This window comes from Dermochelys coriacea, chromosome 7, assembly GCF_009764565.3.
Source record: "Dermochelys coriacea isolate rDerCor1 chromosome 7, rDerCor1.pri.v4, whole genome shotgun sequence".
NCBI lineage: Eukaryota > Metazoa > Chordata > Testudines > Dermochelyidae > Dermochelys > Dermochelys coriacea.
Genome location: NC_050074.1, coordinates 47,783,758 through 47,807,776, shown reverse-complemented (window position 1 = coordinate 47,807,776; position 24,019 = coordinate 47,783,758). Strand labels below are relative to the sequence as shown.

At 46.8% G+C, this 24,019-nt stretch overlaps 1 protein-coding gene and 1 long non-coding RNA gene across 4 annotated transcripts in view; both read right to left on the bottom strand.

Moving 5' to 3' along the window:
• CACNA2D2 (calcium voltage-gated channel auxiliary subunit alpha2delta 2) overlaps nt 1–24,019 on the bottom strand; it is a 630,338-nt gene that overhangs the window by 572,297 nt on the left and 34,022 nt on the right. The window lies entirely within an intron of this gene.
• On the bottom strand, nt 1,720–16,254 carry LOC122460943. Its single transcript, XR_006282587.1, has 3 exons — nt 15,895–16,254; nt 2,184–2,188; nt 1,720–1,730 (listed from the first exon to the last, which is right to left on the bottom strand). It is a non-coding gene; the product is annotated as an uncharacterized LOC122460943 (long non-coding RNA).

Sequence of the window (24,019 nt, the reverse complement as noted above, 5' to 3'; positions counted from 1 at the left end):
TGGCCTGAGCTGCTTACCCAGCCCCGCCTGCCCCCCACGCAAGGCTGGGGTCACTCCTTGTTGCTCGCTCAAGCCTGCCTCCCCCCCTGCACGGGACTAGCTTTGCCCCTTATGCCCCCTGCACGTTCCTCCACACTGCACCCCACTTTTTTGACAAAAGTGAGCATTTGTCCCATTTGCTCTTGCCCACAGATCAAGCTGGTAAGAGCAAACAAGACAAATACCCACGTTTATCAAAAAAAGTCAGGACAGCTGGGACAGGGCTTAAAAAAGGGACTGTCCCAGCCAAGACGGGACATATGGTCACCCTACTTATAGCCATCTTCAGTACCAATTAAAGAACCCCTGCATAGAATATACAAGACACCCCTCTGAGGGGGCCCTCATTCCTGTAAAGGACATTTTAAAAGCCTCCCAGCAGCACTCTCTGAAATGGAACAACCTTGTTAACAAGAGATTTTACAACACACCCAATTTTAATCTACAGATGCTTCCTGGGTTACGCAAAATCTGATTTACACAAATTTGCACTTACGGAAAAAGTTTCATAAGCCAGAAATAGGATTTTTGAGTTGCGGAAAATGTTGCATAACGTACCGGTATATGTTTCCGATTTATGCAAAATTCGAGTTATGCAAGGCTTTCTGGAACCATTGTGTATGTCACAGGGGCATCGGTACACCGGTTAACCTTCTGTGTGTTCTCTCCATCCCCTCTCCCCCACGCAAAAAATAAATAAATAAATCAAAATTTTCCATTGCCCATTTGGCCCACTTTGAAAATGATTTTTAAGCAGACGTTTCTCCTGCTCCAGCCCTAGAAATACTAGGGTCACATTTCAAAACAGGACGGATTGTTTTACCACCAATAATATGTGTAGCTATACATGCTACTGTTAGAGTAATCAAATCCTTCTTCCTCAGGGCATAAACTGTTTGGGATAGGAGTCAGGAATCAATTGATCTTCCAGTGTACAGCACTGTATAACTGACCAGATGCACTATGGGGATATTTTCCTTCCTCTGAAGCAAAAGCATGGGCATAAGCAACTTTTGGAAGCAGGATATGGAATCTGATGGACCGTTAAGCCAAACTGCCTAAATCCCATGTTCTTACTCTCACACTTCTCCTCATTTATGGCCAGATCAATGTAAAGTGCCTACAACTCCAACTGCAAGGGGTTGAGATTGAGGTGCCAAACAAAGATACCATAAAATGCAGGCTTACATCTACATTTCAGGAATCACCGCTTAATTCCATAGATACAGCTGGGCCAGCTATCTGCAGCAAGAAATTTAATGAATCTTGCAAATATGGAAGAAGGACTAATTATACCCAGGCTAGTTTTTATGAAGTTGTTTGTTACGCTAGATCATTGACAAATGATTTATGCCAACATATTTTGACCTATGGACAACTCAGGAACTCTCTGTGCAACTGGTCTCCTAAATCACAAGGTATTGTTTCTGCCACTTGACTAGATAACTCCCAAACCTGCAAAGAGCTTTCCAGATCAAATTTGCAACACCACTTCCTCAGCTGAACATTGTTGCAAACAAAAGTTGATGTCTGTGAATGTTCAAAGCATGTGAATAAAAAAAAGAGGTACAATTAAATATTTTTATTTTATTCACATTAATCTATGCAAATATACATAGGTAGGTGGGTGGGTGGGTGGGTGTGTATATATATACACAATTTTTTTCCCACCAGCAGTCATCCAGCTGAGGCTGTTGACATCATAGATTCAGCCTTCTAACTTCCAGCACAACAGTGCCAGCTGGAAGAGAGCTCATATTCAAATAGCAGCTAGGAGAATACGTAAAAAAAATTACTGGCTAAGTAATTGCTTTTTGTATAAATGTTTTTAAAGAAGTTTTCCCCAGCGTGGAAGTCCTTTTTAAAAAGAATAAATTTACTGTATTCCAATTTATTCAGAGCCTGTAGATTCAGTATAATGAAATCCTCCTAAGTAAATATCTGATAAAGGAGCAAGTGATTAGCACTTGACCCCAGGAGCTGGGATTTCTTGATATGCTGTTCTAATGCAAAACAGCAGGAATCTCAGAACTGTTCACACAGAGGAGTCAAGTGAATAAAACCTTGAACAAAGGTCCTGGCTCCTCAGCGGCACAGGTACAGCACAGGCTGCCAACTGAGTGGGTTGGGTCCAAACATAAGACTTCATCTTTGACCCCCGAGACAACCAGAACAGGGAGCACTAGCAAGAGGATGTGCTGTGCTCTCAACAGGCAGGATGTGCTACAGTGGGCTGCATGAAAAACCCAAGACTAGCTTCTTTGCAATGACTGCTGTACCATTGTCACCTTTGCCAAGTGCAGGAAGAGACCACAGCAACTGCTGCAACGTGTATTGCGTTTTTAATGGCCATCACTGGACTAAGCCACAGACAGATTCCTCTTCTCTCTCCTGGTATCCTAGGTTTTGGGTCCCGGCAAGTTCTGGGTGTCATAACCCAGCCAGGTGCTCCCTGAAGGACGATATACTAGAGCATTTGGGAGGGGAAGGGCGGGGGAGAGGGAGAAGTCTCGTTCCCTCACGTTAAGACCTGCACACTTGAACACCTCAGTCCTTCACAAAGCACTGCCTGTGAACTCCAAGCCCAGCCCAGAGGAAGCATTGAGAGATCTTAGCACCTTGCAGGGATCAGGCACTGCAGTCTATCTATCAGGGGGCTCCCGCAGTCCCTAGGAGAGGACAATCTCTGACAAGTTCTTCTGTCAAGGCTTCTTCCACATCACCTGCTCCGTAGTGCATTAGTAGCAGCATGTCACAAGCAGCTGGGAAGGCTGACCCAGTGTAAGGGTTCAATCCTGCTCCCACACAGGTGATGGGAAGTTTGGTTCCTGGTTTCAACAGGATCTGGAGTTGACACTTGGGAAAACTACTAAGCACCTTCACCTCTCGGATGATGGATGCACTACAAAAAGCCTGTGTTTGGGCATAAATGCGAGACACTCACTTTCAGTTTACCCTGTCCCTCAATCCAGCACCAGGCACTGAATAGTACATGGGGGCTTGTGGAGAAGATCATAGGAGAGTCCCTCCTTGAAAAAGGACATACCCCTAACATTCTACAGGCCAGGGACACAGAATAGTATCTTCTCCTGCTGAGATCTGAACTAAAGTAACTGCTCTACAGCTGTTGCTATAGGAGAATTGCTGGCACTAGTTATCTACAGATATTAACATCCAAGGTAAGGTATGATTGCACAGGAAGACAGTACCATTAGATTAAAAAATTAATCAAGGAAACAATTAGGTGGCCACAGAGCGACCTCAGGGACTGCCCATCACTGGCAAATTTCTTGTCTTTGCTCTCTCGGTGCTCTGGGCTGCTGTCTCTTTGCTTAGTTGCTCTTATTGCAGGCTTTTTGTCAATTCCCGAACTCTCTTTTGGGGACTATACATTCCAATATCCCTGCTTTAGGGCTGGTGTCTTCTTCGGTCTCTGTCCCTATCAACTGAAGTCAACAGACACAGATGGAACCACACTAACCAGTCTACCAGATACTGTGCTGCAGAACAGTTCCTCTCTGCCATGGGCCACATATGTGAGAAATTTCTTCTGCAGCATCTAGTGTAATGCCAGAGCCGCATTGAAAGTGCTTACTGCCCGCATTTTGGCCTTCCGTGTCATTGGGCCTTTAAAGCAACATGTCCCAAAGTGCTCTTCCAATCCATTCATAAATAAGCAAAGCCAGTTTCCAGCCAGAAAAAGGTTTAGCCTGATAAACAAAGACAGTAACCGTCCTTCCTGTTAAAAACAAGGGGGAAGAGCTCCAGATCCAAAGGGGGGGGAAAAGGGAGGGGGGAAGAAAAGTCTCAAGGAGATAAAGAACTTGAGCTTCTGCCTAGGCATGACCTGAAAGAACATTCAGAAGGTGCTGATTATTTATTCATATTACAGTAGTGTCCCGAGGCCTCTAGCAGGGATGAGGGGCAGCAGCAGGAGAGGGCAGAACTTGCTAAACAGACGTAGCAAAAAAATACAGTCCCTGCCCCAAAGAGCTCCCAAGGCAGGCTAGCAATAAAGTGCAACAGGAGAATGAGACAAACCAATGGGCAGGACTACGGGAGGTAACTATAGCTCAAACCAGTTCTCAGGAGTTGCAAGCACACGCACACAAAAACGGCACCCAGCTAGCCATTCTCCACAGGCAGGGCTTTGTAGGCATCATGGCAAGAGTGAGTTTCAAGGCGCACAAGAGACCTCAACTTCAGGGGCAGCGGAAGGTGTACAGGATCAAGGCCCTAATGGGGAAACCAGCAGGATGGCCAGTCGGCATGACCCACCATGAGCTCCGTAAGTCAGCATTCGCCTCCACGCCAGAGGAAGCAAGGCGTGTTGGCTCTCAGCCCCACAGGCTGGGTGCCAAAGTAAAGGATGAAAGATTCAGTGGGGAGGGAGGAAAATAAACCCAGCAACTCTCTTTGTATCTAATTTGAAAGCTCCTCCAACAGCACAAACTGCAGCCAGACAGTCTACAGGGTAACATTTATCCTGTGCATGTGCATTTGTAAATGATCCCCACCACCGAGCCAGAGACTTCTCAGCTCCACTAATTAATTGCTTAAGTAGTTCTCGCCCAGCTCTCTATGACACAGAGCTATCAGCATCTCTCTTCCCTCCACTTGGTGCCTCGATAGCATCACTTGCTCTATCAGAAGATCCTACGAGGAAGCTGGCATCCCTTTCTCTCAGCCGAGTGTCTTTCTCACACACACACACACACACACACACTCCACATTTACAGACAGACATTGGTTCTTAACAATTTGCACCACGAATGCACTCAGACTTGAGACAATAATGCCCACCCCTTCCCATTCCCCACCACTCCTCACCAACGAATAGCAGCATCAACGTATCCATAGGATTTCAAACCACACCAACACCAGTTTGGGCCAGGTGGGTTTGGTTCCCTGGATTCCCATTCCACCACTTCACTTCCTTTACAGATGTGGGAACATACCTAGGAACCCTGCTTACTGGAACCCAGCTCCCCATTATACACCTTTCATCAAACTCAAAGGGTGTCCTGCTGCCACCCCCTTGGAGTGTGAAGTATACAATGAAACGCAAGAAGAGAACAAGAGATGGAAATGAAATCTCAGGGTCTTGCATCAATCATCATGCAGTCATTCTAGTACAATGAGAGTCCAAGGGTAGCAAATGGGTAATGACCCCTTTCCAATCCAAAGCCCTAAGCAGCTACCCCATCATGATCCCGATGCTTCAGGTGGCACCAGAACCAGATCCCTGTTACAATCCCAACCCCAAGAACCCCTCAATGCCAACTGGCAAGGGGCATTACAAGAATATCATGATCCTGGTTCACCAAAGAATATCATGCGAGGTCTTAAATCAAAGCCGAAGGCATGCTGGTCATTAACATAGTTGTGAAATGTATGTACAGATACTATTTAAGGAATTGTGCGTATATACATGGAAAATAAGTTCCTAAAGTCTGTGTCAAGGCAGAGTTGACAAACAGGTTTACTGTCAGATAACAGGTGTTTAATTTGCATGCGACAGTGAATAAACATTGTAAGCCAACACAATGGAAGCCCCATTTATATACAAAGTCAATGAGGAGGAGTGGTTGTGAAATCAACAAGGAGGCAGCACAGGGAGAATAAGCTATAGGGGTTATCCTAACTCTAGGGACAGACAATGAACTTTGGGGATATAAGGAGAAGTCAAGGCAGACAACCCTTTATCCTGCACCTAGGAAGTAACTGGACTGTGTGATTACGTTCATGAAAACGGGATCACAAATAGTCTTGGCTGAAACACTGCAAAAGATATTTGGGGTGAGAAACTTCTTCAGATTATACTTAACAGGTTAACCAGTCTCTAAAGATGGTGTTATGATTTTGTTTTATGGAAACAAAAGGGTTACTATTATCTTTTCTCACTATCCATCTTTGATAATAAACTTGTTGTTGTTTTCACCATAGATGTGTCTCAGTACTCCGGTATTATACAAGGAGCAGGTCCCAAGTTGAATCAGTCAAGCTGGTATGTACACTGTTCCCTTGGGGACTGCAGACCTGGTATTACTGTGAGTGTTCGGTGGAGAAGGGACAGGACATGCCAAGGGAACACTTCAAAGGAGCGCTGGACTGGGATGCACCTACTGTTAACTTGCAAGGCACAGCAAGGGCTGGCATGGCCCAGAGGAAAGCGTATGGGTATCTAGCAGGCTGGCAGCATCAGTGAGCTGACATGCAGCTAAGCGCAATCAAGTTTCCTTCTCACTGGAGGCAGGGGGGTAACAAGTTCTGGGCACTCAAAGAACCAGGAGCTGCTTAGGGATGGTGACCCCACTGTGAAAACATTCCTGGGACCACCCACAGATAGCACCCCATTAAAACAGTGATGCCATGACTGCACATACGTGATAATGCCATTAAGTAATGTTCTTACAACGGCCCCTAGGTGGCAATCCCATATGGCACTAACAACAATCACATTCTGTGACGGCATATAGCCAAGAGTGACCCCACTGATTTAAACCGACATGAAGAGCATCACTCGATATTATAAAGCAGGCAAACACCAATTAAAATCTCACCACCACCAGCCAATTAGTGTAGAATGACAGCTGGCCTCAGGTCAGTCCCTAGCAGATAGGTGCCCCTATCCTAACCAACGCCATACGTTGACTGGTGGCCACATTTGAAACCATTTTCCTAAAACAAATCTATGGCTGTAACATGCTTTGCACCCCCGCTTAATATGGGTACAAATCATGATACAGTTGTGCTAGAATCCTGCACGGATGGGGTTAGATGATGGTTTCTGCTAGCAGTCTCATTTTTTTAAGTGGCTGATGCTAAGACCACGCTAGCTGTGATCAGAAACAGTTCTCTAGCATGCTTGGGCTAGAGCTGTTTACTGGCTAGCCAGGGCCCAGTCTGCACCCTTATTCGGCAATCTCAGCAGACAGGCTAAGGACTAAATGTTCCTGGAGACTGCTCCAGGGGCAAAAGGGGAATCGCATACGGCTGCAGGTCAGGGTTGAGGCACAAAACAAGCTTGATCTGCTGGTGTACCTACATTGTGGATAAATAGAGGCCATCAGTTCCCAGCTCTGTCATTCTGGCACCTTTCACAACCACTGAATTCCTTTTTTAAAAGAAAAAGGAGACTATATTAAAAAGTGAGCAGACAATCCAAATGCCTGGATGAGAGTCTTGAGCGAGGTTAAGAATATTTTTACAGTGGCACTAAAGGTGAATGAACACCAGAGCTTTTTGATTTCCTGCCTGGTTTCAATAAATGTTGCACTCACAAGCACCCAAGGGACTGCTGTAGTTTGTCAAAACCAATTAATTTTCTTCCTCAGAACGCTGCAGGCTCCTCAAAATGTCGTTTGAAAGCTAGCACACACCCGAGGAGGGAAGCCAGTGAAAAAAAAATCACAGCTCTGGCTGCAGAGCTCACCCCAACTCACTGACAGACAGAGAGACACCACAATGGGAGCCCAGCAGCCAGGCAGGGGATGGAGACAAGAATAGGCTCAAAGCAAAGGTACCATCACAGAATAAAGCAATGTGAACGGAATTAAGGAGACTCTGCATACATTGCATCCTATGAGCACGCTTCCAAGCAGAGAATTCAAAGCTCAGAGTTGTTTCTCTCATGTGCATTTCCAGGCACCCAACTTCATTGCTAGCCCTTGCAACGGTCAGCCAAAAGTTACAACTGCAGCCCCTGTTAATATTAAAGATACATGGGAGTTTTGTCTGGTATTTAGAACATAGGACTTGCAGTCAGGATCCCTGGGTTCTGTTCCCAACTCTGCCACCGATCCACTGTATGACCTAGAGCAAGTCACTGCTCTCTGCGCCTCAGTTTACCCATCTCTAAAACGTGGGGAGAAATCATTACCTACTTCAGAGTGGCAGGAAGCAAGAGCAAGTTAGCATTTGTAAATCACTTTGGGATAAAAGACTAAATGCACTAGAGGGGTGGACAGTATTATTAGGTCAGGTTTTTTCCCCCAATGGATAACACAGCAGCAAAGATTCATCATATACTGGATATTACAGCACAGACTAGATGGGATGAACATTCTTTTTATATTTACCTCAAATATTAAACAACCAGCATTTATACCGGAGTGAATGCTAAGAGTAATTATTACCTGGGTGAAGTCATAGGTCATCTCTTTCTCTTTGTAAATTGGAGGGGAAAGAAAAGTATCCACCCCCACGTGCAACTCATATCTTCTGCAAAGGAGGGCAATGAGAAATGTCACCTGCCACAGGACTCCTTCCTGGGGTTGAAGCAGCCTGCAGCTGAATTCTGATACCTAGTACTTTTACAGTACTTTCTATCAACTTCGTTATCCCCATTGTACAGATGGGGAAACTGAGGTGAAGAAGTTAGCCAAAATGTTCAAACTTGAGTGCCCAAATAAGAGTGACTGATTTTTCCAGAGATACCTAGGACAAGCCATCGTTGGCTTCTGTGTGAATTATGGGGCTCAGCCCCTTGGACGGTCAAGCCACTTTTATTCAGGTTCCTAACTGTGGGAATTTAAGTTTGTGCATTTCATCTAAAGCAATTTGCCCAAGGTCACAAAGTCAGCCAGTGGCAGAGCTGGGAAAAGAAGCCAGGGCTGAGATTGCAAAGGGGGCTGGGCAGCCAACTCCCTAAAGGTCAATGGGATCTGGGGACCAATCTTCTCTGAAGATCCCCATCCAGGTCTCCCAACTCCCTGTCCCATACTCTGCCTGCAGAGGGCTGCACTGAAACACAACCCCAAAGCTCTGCCAATTAAGGAGCAGCAGCAGACTGAGAAGCAAAGTGAGTTCTATTGTGTAACAAATCTTTCAAAAACAGCCCAGGAATAAATCCCCCTTTTCTTTCTCTCCGCTCACCAACCGTAGTTTCTTCTATGGGCTTACTTACCTTTGAGAGTAATCCAGCATTTACCAGTACAAGCCTCTTTATGACAGAAACATAGCTCCCCCAGCCACATAAACCCATTGGATATGCCGTCTCCTCCCTCTCTAGGTACCTGGTTTTATAGCTGCAATGGGGAACTGCAAATCTCCTCCCTCCTCCTCTTTTGCTGGAAGGCAAGTCTTTCCACCGAGGCTCTGGAGATGAGAACTAGTGCAACTCTGAGATCAAGCTTCTAAATCTCTCTCTCTCACACAAATACCACCACCTGTTTGAACAATAGCCTTCCAGCTAACATGAAGCCTTTCTCCATAGAAACTGCCATCACCTCCCCCACTTGTTCCCTTGTCCTCAGTGAACATTTATACTGTGTTTGGATATGGAGACTTTTTTTGATACTCTTACCATGTAATATTTACATTACTGTAAGTGCCCGCAGGCCATGAGAAGGCTGGTTCCCTTTGTGCTGGCTGTTGTACAAATATATAATAAGTGACTATTCCTGCCCCAAAATGCTTACAATCTGAATCTTAAAAGGCAAAAATATCCCCACCCTAAACCAACAACAAAAATCAAGAGACAGAGGTCGGGGGTTAAAATGAAGAAAGGTGATGAGAGACAGGACAAAGAGGAGCCCTCCAGCCCAGATCCTAAATCCCTTGGAGGACTAAGGACTCTTGACTTCAGTGGACTTGGGTTAGACCCAGAGCTCAGAAAGAAATACCGCAGGAGAGAGGATACAGAAGAACAGATAACTGTTGTGTTGCTTTCCTGCTCCTTTGCTCTCCTTTAGTCCCCTCCTGTATTTTCTCTCTCCTCCCTTCTTCTCTCTGAAGACCATCCCTGAAATCGGAGGTGGAAAAAGGCCTGTTCTTGGTCAAGTCCCTCACCAGGACAGCTAGCACTGTTCCTTAACATATATTCTACAGGGCTTTGCTCAGGCTAGCTGTAAATGACACAAGTGAAGGCAGTTTCTCCTCGGAGTGGAATCTTCTAACACCACCACCACGACTAAATTCCCTGCTCTTGTATTCCATAGATCGCAAAGTGCTTTACACAGGAGTTTAGTATCCCTATTTACAGATGGGGAAAACTGAGGCACAGAGAAGGAACATGACTTACCCACGGTCACCAGTAGACCCAGGAATAGAACACAGGTCTCTCAAGTCCCAGTCCAATGCTTTGCCCACTCAACCAGACTGCTTCCTTCAGGGGGCCCTGTCCGTCCCAATGAAACGCTGATAGCTATTGTTCTGTAAGAAGCTTTGTCTCCATACAAGAGGAGGATTTTTCCATTATCAGGAATTTGAGGGAAAGGAACGATGGCTCGCTGGTTTGCCTGCCTTCAAATCACAGGAGAAGCAGGGCCAATCACTGAATTTTCAGCAAGTGCACTGTTCCAAGTCACATTACCATCTGAAGTTGTGCAGGAAATGGATATTCCACTATTTTGAAGTTTTTTCCATTCCAAATGGAATGAAAACACACACACACACACACACCCCTCAAAATTTCCCACACAACAAAAAGATATATGGGGTCAATTGCAATATTTTGTTCCTATTTAGACCTTTTAAAACAACAAATTAAATTTTTTTGAAAGATCAGTTTGAAACAAGAAACCAAAATGTTCCATTCTAAGAATACCAAAAGGGGATGTGTCAATATAAACAAAGCATTTTGTTACTTCCCGTCCCCATGTAAACAAAATTAAGTCAAAATTGACATGTTTTTCTAAACATTTAGATTTTTTACAAAACAGTATTTTTGTTGATCAACTGTTTTGATGAAAAGTTTCCCACCAGCTCTACTCACAACCTTTTCAGCCATACCCTTAGTCTTTGAACAAGGTGCTCTTGTATAACCAGATCATAGTCAAGTTCAAAAAGGGAAAAAACCTCAATCAATGTCAGATGCTGCTGGCTCAGTAATTTTTAAACATTGAATGATTAAAAAGAAATAAGGACCCTATAAAACTGGCAGAATTATTGCAAGCCAAAAGGTGCTATGAAACAAGAGAATTATGCAGGTCAGAAGTCAGAGGTGCTCCACATTAATGAGAACCCATAAATATACTCACTTAACAGGCAAGTCTGCAGCTGCAATTTACAGGGCTGAAGCCTCACTCAAATTAAAAAAAGCAAATATGCCCTTGAGGGGCCACCTATCCTGGACCCCTCCTTGCATTTTAACGCTGCCATCTTGTTATTTCATCCATGTGCCAAGATGGGCTATTTAAAGAGGGGCATCCTCTTTAGAATACTTGGGAGTATATATTCATGTTTTGAAATGTGCAAACAGTCTCCGATCACAGGACAGTGATGCAGATTTCTCCTTATGGTGGCATCTGAGACCAAGTTTTGGTTTGACAACCCAGGTGGGGACAGGAAAAACAACCACTCCACCACCCGAGCATTTCTGGGTGGAAAAGGCAATGCAGTTCCTCCAGTCTCAATTTATCCTGGAAGTCTGAAGCCATGCTGGACATTTAAAAAAAAAATTCTCCTTGTTTTGATCCCTGATCAGCGATAAAGCTGCATCTTCAGTTATCAGCTCCGCTCACAGGAGCTTGTGTCCCAAGCTACATCAATTCCCCTGCTGAGTGTAAAGGAAAAGAACCATCTGGAGAGAAGAAGACGACAATTAACTTTCCATTAAAGAAGAATTCATGTGTGTTTTTAAGGAGGCGAACTTTAACGATCTCAGCCTATTGATTCATTTTGCATTTAGGGGATTTGTTTTGATTTGGTTTAACCACTGCTTGAACATAATGGTTTAACCTAGTATTAAAATGGAGGGTCATGTGGTTTCTTGGTGTCTCCACAGTACAAGCACGGAACCCGGGTAATTAAAGGCACCAGAACGCTGTCCATGCTCTTGTTCAATGCCAACACCCTAGATCCTAATGGTTTTGCTTAACAGTCATGAGGACCTCACATGCGTTGCCACTTTCTGGCTGCAAATTCAACATTTGTTGGAAACTCCAGACAACAGGACTGTGCATCCGAGAGATGCGTGCAAGCAAACATCAGCTGAACACTGGGCCTGTCCCTTCATCGACAATACTGGGGGTAAATCGGTTAAGTCAATGGAATCTGTGTCATCAGACCACGATATTGCCAGCTTGACGATTAGCTGAAAATGCATCAGTATTCAAGCCTAGTTCTGTCAACCAGAGGGGTTACAAACAAGGTCTTTGGGGACTATTACTATGCCCGGTCAGGGACAGGAAGAGACCCTGCCACTGCACTCCAGGGCTGAGAGATGCAAACACAGCCCCTAGGGGAGGTTTCCACACTGGATCATGGCCCAAAGAGCCATGCACAGTCAGCACCTCCTAACCTTCCATGAAGGAGGGTTCAGCAGTCTCTGTGGCACATTCCCCCTTTTCCTGAATCCTACCAGTGCCTCTGGGATCTGTTCTGGGCAAGTTGGGGGGGGAGAGGGGAAGACTGCTGGAGGGAGGAGTTGTCCAGCCAGCACTTGGAAAGAAGTGGGTGCAAGCTGCCCTCCTTCTGGCCCTCCAGAAGTTACTCAAAGATGATGATACAGCCTGGGGAAGGCTACAACCAGCAGTAGACCTTGGAGATTTGGCTCTAATGGTGCTGCATTGCCAGGGAGCTAGAGAAGGGACAGTGGCACTGGGCTTGCACGCAGCTGGATGCAGCCTCCCACAGGAAGGGTTCTGGGTTGAGCCTCAAGGCCTCTACCTGGGGTGGCACACCTCTTCCTCCATCATAACCCTATTACCTTCTCACAGCCGTGGATGCCTCCTGGAGCAAATTGGCTCCACACCTAACCACACTGAGGCTGATGTTTAAAAGGCACAACCTGGCCCAAGCCTTGGGAGGCAGGTCAGTCTGTAGACACTTTAACACTATGAGCAGGACCACAGCCAAGTGACTAGAGCACATCACCGGCAGAGAAGATGCCAGGTTTTATCACAGTCTTACCACGTGGCCTTTGCCAATTCATTACACAAAGTAAAACTATTTCCCCATGGTATTTCTCCCTCCTACCCCACCCCCCACTGTTCCTCTGATATTCTTGTTAACTGCTGGAATTAGCCTACCTTGCTTGTCACCATGAAAGGTTTTCCTCCTTTCCACCCCCTGCTCCTGGTAATGGCTTATCTTAAGTGATCACTCTTATAGATTCATAGATACTAAGGTCAGAAGGGACCATTCTGATCATCTAGTCCAACCTCCTGCTCAGCGCAGGCCACAGAATCTCACACAACCACTCCTATGAAAAACCTCACCTATGTCTGAGCTATTGAAGTCCTTAAATCATGGTTTAAAGACTTCAAGGAGCAGAGAAGCCTCCCTCAAGTCAACCATGCCCCATGCTACAGAGGAAGGCGAAAAACCTCCATGGCCTCTCCAATCTGCCCTGGAGGAAAATTCCTTCCCGACCCCAAATATGGCAATCAGCTAAACCCTGAGCATATGGGCAAGATTCACCAGCCAGATACTACAGAAAATTCTTTCCTGGGTAACTCAGATCCCATCCATCTAATATCCCATCTCAGGGGATTAGGCCTATGTACTCTGAATATTTAAAGATCAATTACTTACCAAAATCCCATTATCCCATCATACCATCTCCTCCATAAACTTATCAAGTAGAATCTTAAAACCAGATAGATCTTTTGCCCCCCACTGCTTCCCTTGGAAGGCTATTCCAAAACTTCACTCCTCTGATGGTTAAAAACCTTCATCTGATTTCCAGTCTAAACTTCCTGGTGGCCAGTTTATACCCATTTGTTCTTCTGTCCACATTGGTGCTGAGCTGAAATAATTCCTCTCCCTCTCCTGTATTTATCCCTCTGATATATTTATAGAGAGCAATCATATCTCCCCTCAACCTTCTTTTAGTTAGGCTAAACAAGCCAAGCTCCTTAAGTCTCCTTTCATAAGACAAGTTTTCCATTCCTCGGATCATCCTAGTAGCCCTTCTCTGTACCTGCTCCAGTTTGAATTCATCCTTTTTAAACATGGGAGACCAGAACTGCACACAGTATTCTAGGTGAGGTCTCACCAATGCTTTGTATAATGGTACTAAAACCTCCTTATCCCTACTGGAAATGCCTCTCCTGATGCATCCCAAAACCGCATTAGCTTTTTTCACAGCCATATCACATTGGCAGCTCATAGTCATCCTATGATCAACCAATACTCCAAGGTCCTTCTCCTCTTCCGTTACTTCTAATTGATGCGTCCCCAACTAATAGCTAAAATTCTTGTTATTAATCCCTAAATGCATAACCTTACACTTCTCACTATTAAATTTCATCCTATTACTATTACTACAGTTTACAAGGTCATCCAGATCCTCCTGTATAATATCCCGATCCTTCTCTGAATTGGCAATACCTCCCAGCTTTGTATCATCTGCAAACTTTATTAGCACACTCCCACTTTTTGTGCCAAGGTCAGTAATAAAAAGATTAAATAAGATTGGTCCCAAAACCGATCCCTGAGGAACTCCACTGGTAACCTCCCTCCAACCTGACAGTTCGCCTTTCAGTAGGACCCGTTGCAGTCTCCTTGGTCATGCTCCCACTGATGACAGGAACAAGCCCTTTGGGTATTAATTTCCTCATCTGTAAAATTGACGTATTTCAGAGTAGCATGTTGGTCTGTATTCGCAAAAAGAACAGGAGTACCCGTGGCACCCCAGAGACCAACGAACCTACCCGAGCACAAGCGTTCGTGAGCCACAACCCACCCCACCGGATGCATCCAGTGGAAAACACAGCGGGGAGACCTACACACACAGAGAACACGAAACAATGGGTGCTACCATACACACTGAAACAAGAGTGATCATTTAAGGTGAGCTAATACCAGCGGGAGAGCGGGGGGAGGGAACCTTTTGTAGTGACAATCAAGGTGTGCCACTTCCAGTAGTTGACAAAGAATGTCCGAGGAACAGTGGGGGGTGGAGGGGGGAAATAAACATGGGGAAATAGTCCCACCCTGTGCAATGACCCCATCCACTCCCAGTCTCCACTCAAGCCCAAATCAACTATATCCAGCTTGCAAACCAATTCCAATTCAGCAGTCCCCCGCCGGAGCCTGCCCTCGAAGCCTCCCCGTTGAAGGATAGCCACTCTCAGGTCTGTAATCAAGTGACCGGAGAGATTGAAGTGTTCTCCGACCGGTCCCCGAATGCCACAACTCCCGACGTCCAACCTGCGCCCATCCACTCCCCTACGCAGAGACTGTCCAGCATGACCAATGCATATGGCAAAGGGGCACTGCCGGCACACGACGGCACACATCACACCGGCAGATGCGCAAACGAACCAGCCCCCAATAGCGCGGTTGACGCGACCAGGCCCCCCGATGGTGTCCCCCAAACAGACATGTGGACACAGGTGGCAACGGGCCCCGCCGCAAGGATAGGCCCCCGGGCCAGTGGTTCCGCCGTGTGGCGCGTGGTTGCCGGCAAGCACCTGCTTCAGGCCGGGGGGCCGCCTGCAAGTGAGGACCGGCCTGCCTCCCAAGATCCGCGAGAGCGATGGGTCGTCCCCCAGGACAGGCCGCAGATCCCCGATGATGTACTGGAGAGGCCCCAGCCGGGGGCTGAAGGCGATGGCCAGCGGCGCCCTGCTATCCTCCCTGTTGGGCCTGTCCCGCAGTTGGCGACCCCCGGGCACTCCCCCGGCCCTGCCAATCTGCTTCCCCACCTCAGCAGGCGGGCACTGCAGCTGGAAGAATGCACGACAGAGATCCCGCAGGTGCCCGCCTCCGCTCGAGGGGTTGGAGCAAATGCAGCTGCATTGTAGAGCTTGGCTGTAGACAATGGACCGTGCGGCGCGGTCCGGATGAAAGCTGGAGGCATGCAGGCAGGAATAGAGGTCAGTAGGTTTCCGGCACAGGGCGGCGCCCACGTCACCATCGCCCACTAGCACCGCAGTGTCCAGGAAGTAGACCTCCTGTGTGGACAGTGGGATGGAAACTGCCGAAACCATGGTGGAACTCCCCAAGGGCCTCCCCTCCATGGGTCCAGATGATGAAGACGCCATCAATGCAGCGCAAGCAGAGCAGGGGCATCAGGGGACGAGAGCCGAGCAAGCGCTGCTCCAAGTCAGCCACAAAAATGCCGGCACACTGCGGGGCCCCGCGGGCACCCACAGCAGTGTCGCCAACCCGAAGGCAAACACCGTCCCCAAATGTGAAACAGCCATGGGCGAGGACAAAGCCACAAAGTCCAGCCACCAGGTCCGCCACGACACCATCAGGGACACTGCCCCCGACGGCCTGCAGCCCATCCCCGCGCGGAACGCTGGCGCGGAGGGCCTCCACATCCACTCCCCTTACAGTGTGTATGATAAACCCATTGTTTCATGTTCTCTGTGTGTGTAAATCTCTCCTCTGTTTTTTCCACCAAATGCATCCGATGAAGTGAGCTGTAGCTCACGAAAGCTTATGCTCTAATAAATTTGTTAGTCTCTAAGGTGCCACAAGTACTCCTTTTCTTTTTGCGAATACAGACTAACACGGCTGCTACTCTGAAATTTGCCAATTCAATCTGTCTCAGTTTCCCCATGTGTAATAGACCCACAGGGAAGATGTGTGGCTAAAATTCATTCATATTTGCAAAGTGTATTGAGATCCTGGGCTAGAAAAACCACAGAAGAAAGCCAAGAGTGTTTTGGTTTTTTTTAAATTGAGGAAATCCGCCTGTGATCTCATTTGTTGCAAGTGAGGTAAAGTGTCAGATAAATCACCATAGTTTAACCAATCAGATCCTCCTATTACTAAGCATTTCCAGGGACTCTCAGCTTTCCACTCATTCAGCTCATGGAATAAACAGACCAGAATGTTCTTTGCCCCGTTCAGAACCTGCAAACTGGGGAATCTTTCCCGAACTATTACTGTTTTAAATGCAGGGAGGACAAATTTTCATGTTTCCATGATCAATCCCCTTGGCAAATGGAAGATGACTGGAGAAAATGTATCAGCCCAGGAGCAAAAATCAAGTTTTACCAAGGCAACTACCAAAAATAATAAATAATAATATTAATAATAATAATAATCTGAAGAGCTAGAGGGCACGCCTTCACTCCCCCGCCTTCACTTCAAAATATTGCAGAGCATTTTAAATTCACAGCTTCCAACTAAAAGAAACAAGTTTCTAGCCTAATATCCAAGACTTCTAGGCTGCTTCTCTCCTTTGTTGTAATGGGCTGGGCTCCCCCATGCTAAAAGGGGCGTTTCTCCCTCTCTCAGAGAAGAGCTCCTGTGGGAGCTGGGCTGCAATCTGCAGTATAGACTCTCCAGTTCCCACCTCCTCACTGGATTTGTACCACCCACTGGAAGGGATTTAATGAAGGGTGCGAACGCCATGCAGTGAACATCCACATGCAGCTACCCCTATGAATTATTCATATATATTAGCCTCATTATGCAAATGATTTAAAAGCTGGAGCATATGTTTCCCTGACAGCTCCTAGGATGGATGCAATACAGCTCTAAGTGGAGAGGAAGGGTAAAGAGGAGGAGGCTGCCAGAAGGAGCCACTTGCAAAGACCATTCTAGAGGGTGGCACAGGAAGGCCCCTCCCCGCCCCAGCCAAGCTACTGCGAGGAGAACATTAAAATGCTGCCACTCAGTAATACATAGTCAGCTTTGCACTCAGTGTTAGCAGAGTGCTGAGGCTGCTGAATGGCCTGGGCAGATTAAAATAAACCTGAGCAGTTTGGAACTGGAATGTGTTTATCTGGCATCGCACACTTCACCTCCCAAAACAAGAGGAGCAGGAAAGGGCAGAGCAATGGCATTTGGAGGCAGCGTGTGTGTGCATGGGGGGAAAGGACGGTGAGTACAAGCTCAAATAGATAGACAGCACATGAACCTTGTTTCCTATAGGTACGGAACATAAGTAGGGGGCTGAAAAAAAGGGAAGGAGGAGGATCTGGGGAACTACAGGCCAGTCAGCCTCACCTCAGTCCCTGGAAAAATCATGGAGCAGATCCTCAAGAAATCAATTCTGAAGCACAGAGGAGAGGAAAGCGATCAGGAACAGTCAGCATGGATTCACCAAGGGCAAGTCATGCCGACTAATCTAATTGTCTTCTATGACGAGATAACTGGCTCTGTGGATGAGGGGAAAGCAGTGGACATGTTATTCCTTGACTTTAGAAAAGCTTTATGATACGGTCTCCCACACTATTCTTGCCAGCAAGTTAAAGAAGTATGGGCTGGATGAATGGACAGTAAGGTGGATAGAAAGCTGGCTAGATTGTCGGGCTCAACAGGTAGTGATCAATGGCTCCATGTCTAGTTGGCAGCTGGTATCAAGTGGAGTGCCCAAAGGGTCGGTCCTGGGGCTGTTTTGTTCAATATCTTCATTAATGATCTGGAGGATGGTGTGGACTGCACCCTCAGCAAGTTTGCAGATGACACTAAACTGGGAGGAAAGGTAGGTACGCTGGAGGGTACGGATAGAATACAGAGGGCCCTAGACAAATTGGAGAATTGGGCCAAAAGAAATCTGATGAGGTTCAACAAGGACAAGTGCAGAGACCTGCACTTAGGATGGAAGAATCCCATGCACCGCTACAGACTAGGGACCGAATGGCTAGGCAGCAGTTCTGCACAAAAGGACCTAAGGGTTACAGTAGACGAGAAGCTGGATACGAGTCAACAGTGTGCCCTTCTTGCCAATGAGGCTAATGGCATTTTGGAATGTATAAGTAGGGGCATTGCCAGCAGATCGAAGGACATGATCATTCCCCTCTATTCGACATTGGCGAGGCCTCATCTGGAGTACTATGTCCAGTTTTGGGCCCCACACTACAAGAAGGATGTGGAAAAATTGGAAAGCGTCCAGCAGAGGGCAACAAAAATGATTAGGGGACTGGAGCACATGACTTATGAGGAGAGGCTGAGAGAACTGGGATTATTTAGTCCGCAGAAGACAAGAATGAGGGGGGATTTGATAGCTGCTTTAAACTACCTGAAAGGGGGTTCCAAAGAGAATGGATCTAGACTGTTCTCAGTGGTAGCAGATGACAGAATAAGGAGTAATGGTCTCAAGTTGCAGTGGGGGAGGTGTAGATCGGATACTAGGAAATAACTTTCACTAGGAGGGTGGCGAAGCACTGGAATAGGTTACTTAGGGAGGTGGTGGATTCTCCTTCCTTTGAGATTTTTAAGGTCAGGCTTGACAAAGTTCTGGCTGGGATGATTCAGTTGGGGCTTGGTCCTGCTTTGAGAAGGGGGTTGGACTAGATGACCTCCTTAGGTCCCTTCCAACCCTGAGATTCTATGATTGGCTGGCCTGTATCGCACCAAGACGCATAGTCCCTTTTCCTGGCTAGCCCCTCCTGGGAAGCTAGCTGTCTGAAAGTGGGAAGGAAGGGGGTGGGGATTAGTCAAAACCCCACCTCCTTTCTCAGCACAGAGCACAATGCACCCACTACATAGCGGCAGAGGTACTGCTCAGGATTTTGACTCCAACAGAAATTCCTCCTATGGGCTCCAGCCGCAATCCAGTCCCTGGGAATCCTCCATACTTAAACACACCGCAGCGCACTCAGGATAAATTCTGGCTTTTAAGACGGGCAAGACCAACCTCTCCCCATCACCAGAGGATGGTTTTAAAGCATGGTCTAGTGGATAGAGCACTCAGTTGGCAGTCAGGAAACTTGGGTTCTCTTCCCAGCGCTGCCATTCATCTGATATAAGATCCTGGCCAAGTCACGTCCCCCATGTGCATTTCTGTTTCCCCTTCCACCTATTGTAGTCTTGTCTATTTAGACTGCAAGCTCGCTGAAGTTGGGACTGTGTCTCAGTAAGTGTCTGTACTGATCCTAGCACAATGGAGCCCTGATCTCTGTCACTGTAATACCAGTTCATTTTTACAAACACTCTGGACACTGTCCAAATCCCCACCACTACCCCTTGAATTCCCAGTGAGAGTCCTCCTCACCCAGGAAATTAAGGCAAGCAAAGCAAAGCTCCATCATCCCCAAGGCAGAAGAGGGATCCGTTCCACAACTCCCTTCTCCAGACAGATCAGAATTCAGGCTCACAAACGGGTAACAATACCTGGCTACAGAAAGTGTCATCTGGTACATGCAATGCTCGCAGTTACCTATATCGTTATCATTAGAAGATCGAACAGAAACACACTGGCAGCTACCCTCACAAAGATGCTTCTCACCCGCTGATATCATTAAAACAAAACAAAAACACATACACACACCCACATCTCATGCTCTTTATCAACATTTGTATAGGGGCTGCAATAACAGAGCAGGGTGAGAAACAGCAAGTTGCAGAGAGACATGAGAAGGACAGGGGAAAGAGCTACAGTAGGTTCATGCACTCGCCCTTCAATTTTGCAGACCCATATCCAAATCTTTGCTCAGAACAAAGACTGTAAAACAAATTGAATCCTCACTGGCACACGTCCAACCCCCACAATTTGGTGGAAAGGTAGGTCTCAGCTCATGAAATGGCCAGGGCCGATGTGCACCAGCAGAGGTGTATGGACACCTGGAATTCAAACAGCAGGTGGTGCTGGAGAAGCTTGCACAATACCTGCCCACACTATCCCCCTCCCCAGCCAGTGCTCACGTCCCTCACTTCCACAAACCCCAACATTAACAAATAAGAGAACTTCCAGCACGCGGGGATATCACGCTGTCAAGTCAAGGTAAAGAGCTGGGAAAGCAGAGCCATAACAACAAAAAAAAGCACTGAAGAAAAATTAGATGTCAGTTTAGAAGGAGACACTGGAGCCATCTCTCCTCCACGGTGCTCAACAGAGCCTTCGAGGGAGGAATGATACATCCAGAAGGGCACACCGCTACCATGGGATTGTCAGCAAATAGAGGAAGCCCACTGTGGGCAGCCCTGCCTTTAAACTCACCCCCTCCCCCATGGACCCCATTCAATCTCCGTGCTTTCCCCAACATTGCAGTGACACCTGTAGAGGAGGATCAAGCATCAATGGGCTGGTGGGTAGCTGGCTGCCGAGCTCTGCCAACAAGCTGCTCCTCACGCCCAACTGATGGCTCAGCTTTTCAGGCCATCTGGATCTTTATGGACTGGGTGTTTCTTCATCACCATTAGGAGATGAAAAGGGCAGCACGATCTGCAGGCAGCAAGCTGGTGCTGGATGAAAAGGACACAGGGTCGAGCCAGTCACCACGACCTACTTCCCCAGAGAGGGTGGCGGAGGCAGCCTGCTGGATTCGAGAGGGGATTGTCAGCTTGGTTCAGCCGATTGCAGAGGCGGGAGGGACCCTGTACCTGCTCTACTCTGCCTGTTCCACAGTGCCTCACTGCTAACCCCTACCTGCCAGAGTAACACCGACACGAAGATCTTCAGAGCACAACATCCCTGGAGTCAGCCTTTGTGCCTGTCCCTGTAGCATGTCCCATGGCGGCAGACAAGCCAAGGGATCCCATCAGTTGCAACTCTACAGCTGGGTGTTTCCTCACCCACCTGTGAGGGCTGAAGCACAGGATCTATGCTGTCAGTCTGAGGGTGAAGGTACTGAGAGGAGGTAAAAGCAGCAGGTGACACTGGTTTGAGGCACCAGCCTTTCATATTCGGAGACCTGGGTACAAATGCAGTTTAGTTAACAACTGAGAAGGGCCTGGCAGTCTCATCTGCATCACAAGAAATAAAAACACTACACAAATTTTAAGCTGCTCACGAGACCAGGCAGCGCAAATGCAAGACTGTAATGCAGGCCAATATTGAGGTGTATTACCAGAGTTGTGAGGATGTCCCATGACGGGAATTGCAGGAGATCACCACAGGTGAGGACAAAGCTGCATTGGCAAGAGGGAGCTTACACAGCACCTGCGGGAACTGTGCCTACCTCAAGTCTGTGATACGAGTTCCTCTGCCTTTTACATTTAAATTTATGAATTACTTATTGTGAACCCAGGGTACTAATAGCAGTACAAGTCAAGCATGGTGCAAGCAAGCTCTATGTAATGTACCATAGTAACAAACAGAGATTTGCTGAGGTACCTCAATCAACCCTGACTACCAGCATGGTTCAAGTCCTACTCACACACAGGCCAATGCCCCTCAATTCCGAGCCACAACTCCTCTGTGATTCGTCCTCCCCCACAGCTCTGCCAACGCAACTAATCTTCAGCCCCATCCCCTACGCAGTTCCACCAATGCCCCTCAATCTCAACCCACAGCCCCGCTGCTACTGAAGACCTGCGCTCCCTAAGACCCAAACACACATGCACACTTCTGCCAACGCACCACAATCCTGTCTGCAGCACCCGCTGCTATTCCAGTCCTGGGTCTCTTGAGCATAGCACTAAACTCTGTGGTGCTTTTTGTGAAGACAGACTACAACAGGAAATCGAAAATTCACTGTCACTTTCTGACTAAAGCTGGTAGTTTATGACCACACTAAAACATGGGAAGAGTTAGAATTTTAGGAAAGTGGCAGCACACAATGTCAGTATTACATTACCTGTCCTGCAAAATGCCGAGAGGGCTACTGTGACCATGGGGAAATATTCTAAAGTTATGTTTCTGAATAAAATATACCTTATATTAACAGGAAAAAGTATTTTAAATTGGTTAATTATATCGAATGAATACTTGAAAAACCCCACACTCCACTACACTGGACAGAGTCAAATCTGTAAGGATTCATGGAGGAGCTGGATCGGGTGACCAAGACCATTGGCTATGGATGGAAGGGAACAAACCACTCCAAACCCCTGAGAATCGCAGGTTTTGTCGCTGAAGTCATATCTGGGACAAGCCAATACAGAGCCTGATCCTGCACCACTGACGTCAATGAGGGTTTAATCATTAGTATCTCCGGCCACTGGATTAAGCAGATGAGTCCACATCTGATGTTCCAACCCTGAAAACACTTAAGCACATATAGTCCCATGTAAGATCAGGGCCTTAGGGGAATGCTGAACCTATATCTCTAAGCTGAAAGGCCAGCACTATGTCATGCCACCCCACTGCACCCCAGGACACTCATTCTTTTATGACTGCAAAGAAAAAACAATTTACAAAAACAAAAGATGCATCTGAAGTGGTGCAAGCTCAAAAAACGTCCATCAGAGAGGTGTGCAAGATGACTGTACCTTCAGGAGAGGAGGAAGCAGGGCATCCGACATTTAGTATGCCAACTCCAGGAAATGACTTAAGAGTTGAAATAAAAAAAAGTCATTCCCGGGTGAGCAGAATAAAATATTCAGCACCATTATGTTCCCAGAGACCAGCTTTCCGACAATAAATTTCATGCCTCATATGCCACAACAGTTATGAGGTTTCAGTCCCACATCCTTTCATAGCAACCAAAAAAATATAAATAAATAACCCTGACAAAGCTGAGGAGGGAATTTCTATTATTGTTATTTACCGGGTATAGTCAGGCCTGGATTGAAGATCCATTTCTGGAGCAGCACCTTCCCCAGCACTTGCTCTTTCCATAAACCTGTGAGAGATGACAGCAGGACCCAGAATGTATGCTGGCAGGGGTTCCCGGATCTGGACTGAAGCTTCTGCCTGAACTGCAGTTTTCTCCTATACCCCATGAGGAGCTAGGGGCATTAATCACTAAATTTAGATCCACATATTTGAAGTCCCAATCAGGGCTCCTGTTGTGCTAGGTGCTGTACAGATATTTACAAATAGAGTCCCTGGCTCCATGAGTCTGTAATCTAACTTGGGAAACGCAGACAGAGCTAGAACATACATGCACAGAGCTAAAACCCGCAAGCACGTTCACTGTTAGATCCTGATCCTTGCAATGAAAAAAGCAAGAGACAAAGTCTGGGGGAAAGGGGAACAATCAGTGTGTGCGCTAGTTGTATTCAGATATAAATTTGCATAAAATGCACATGCCACAGTCCCTTAACCTACCCATTCCAGGTTCTGCAAGTGCCATGGTAAGAGGTGTGTATTGAGGAAAGAGATGCAAAAAGATAATGGAGCAAATAATCTGCAAACACTTAGCAGATAAGGTGATAAACAATAGCCAGCATGGATTTGTCAAGAACAAATTGTGTCACATAAACTGAATAGCTTTCTGTGACAGGGTAACAAGCCTTGTGGATG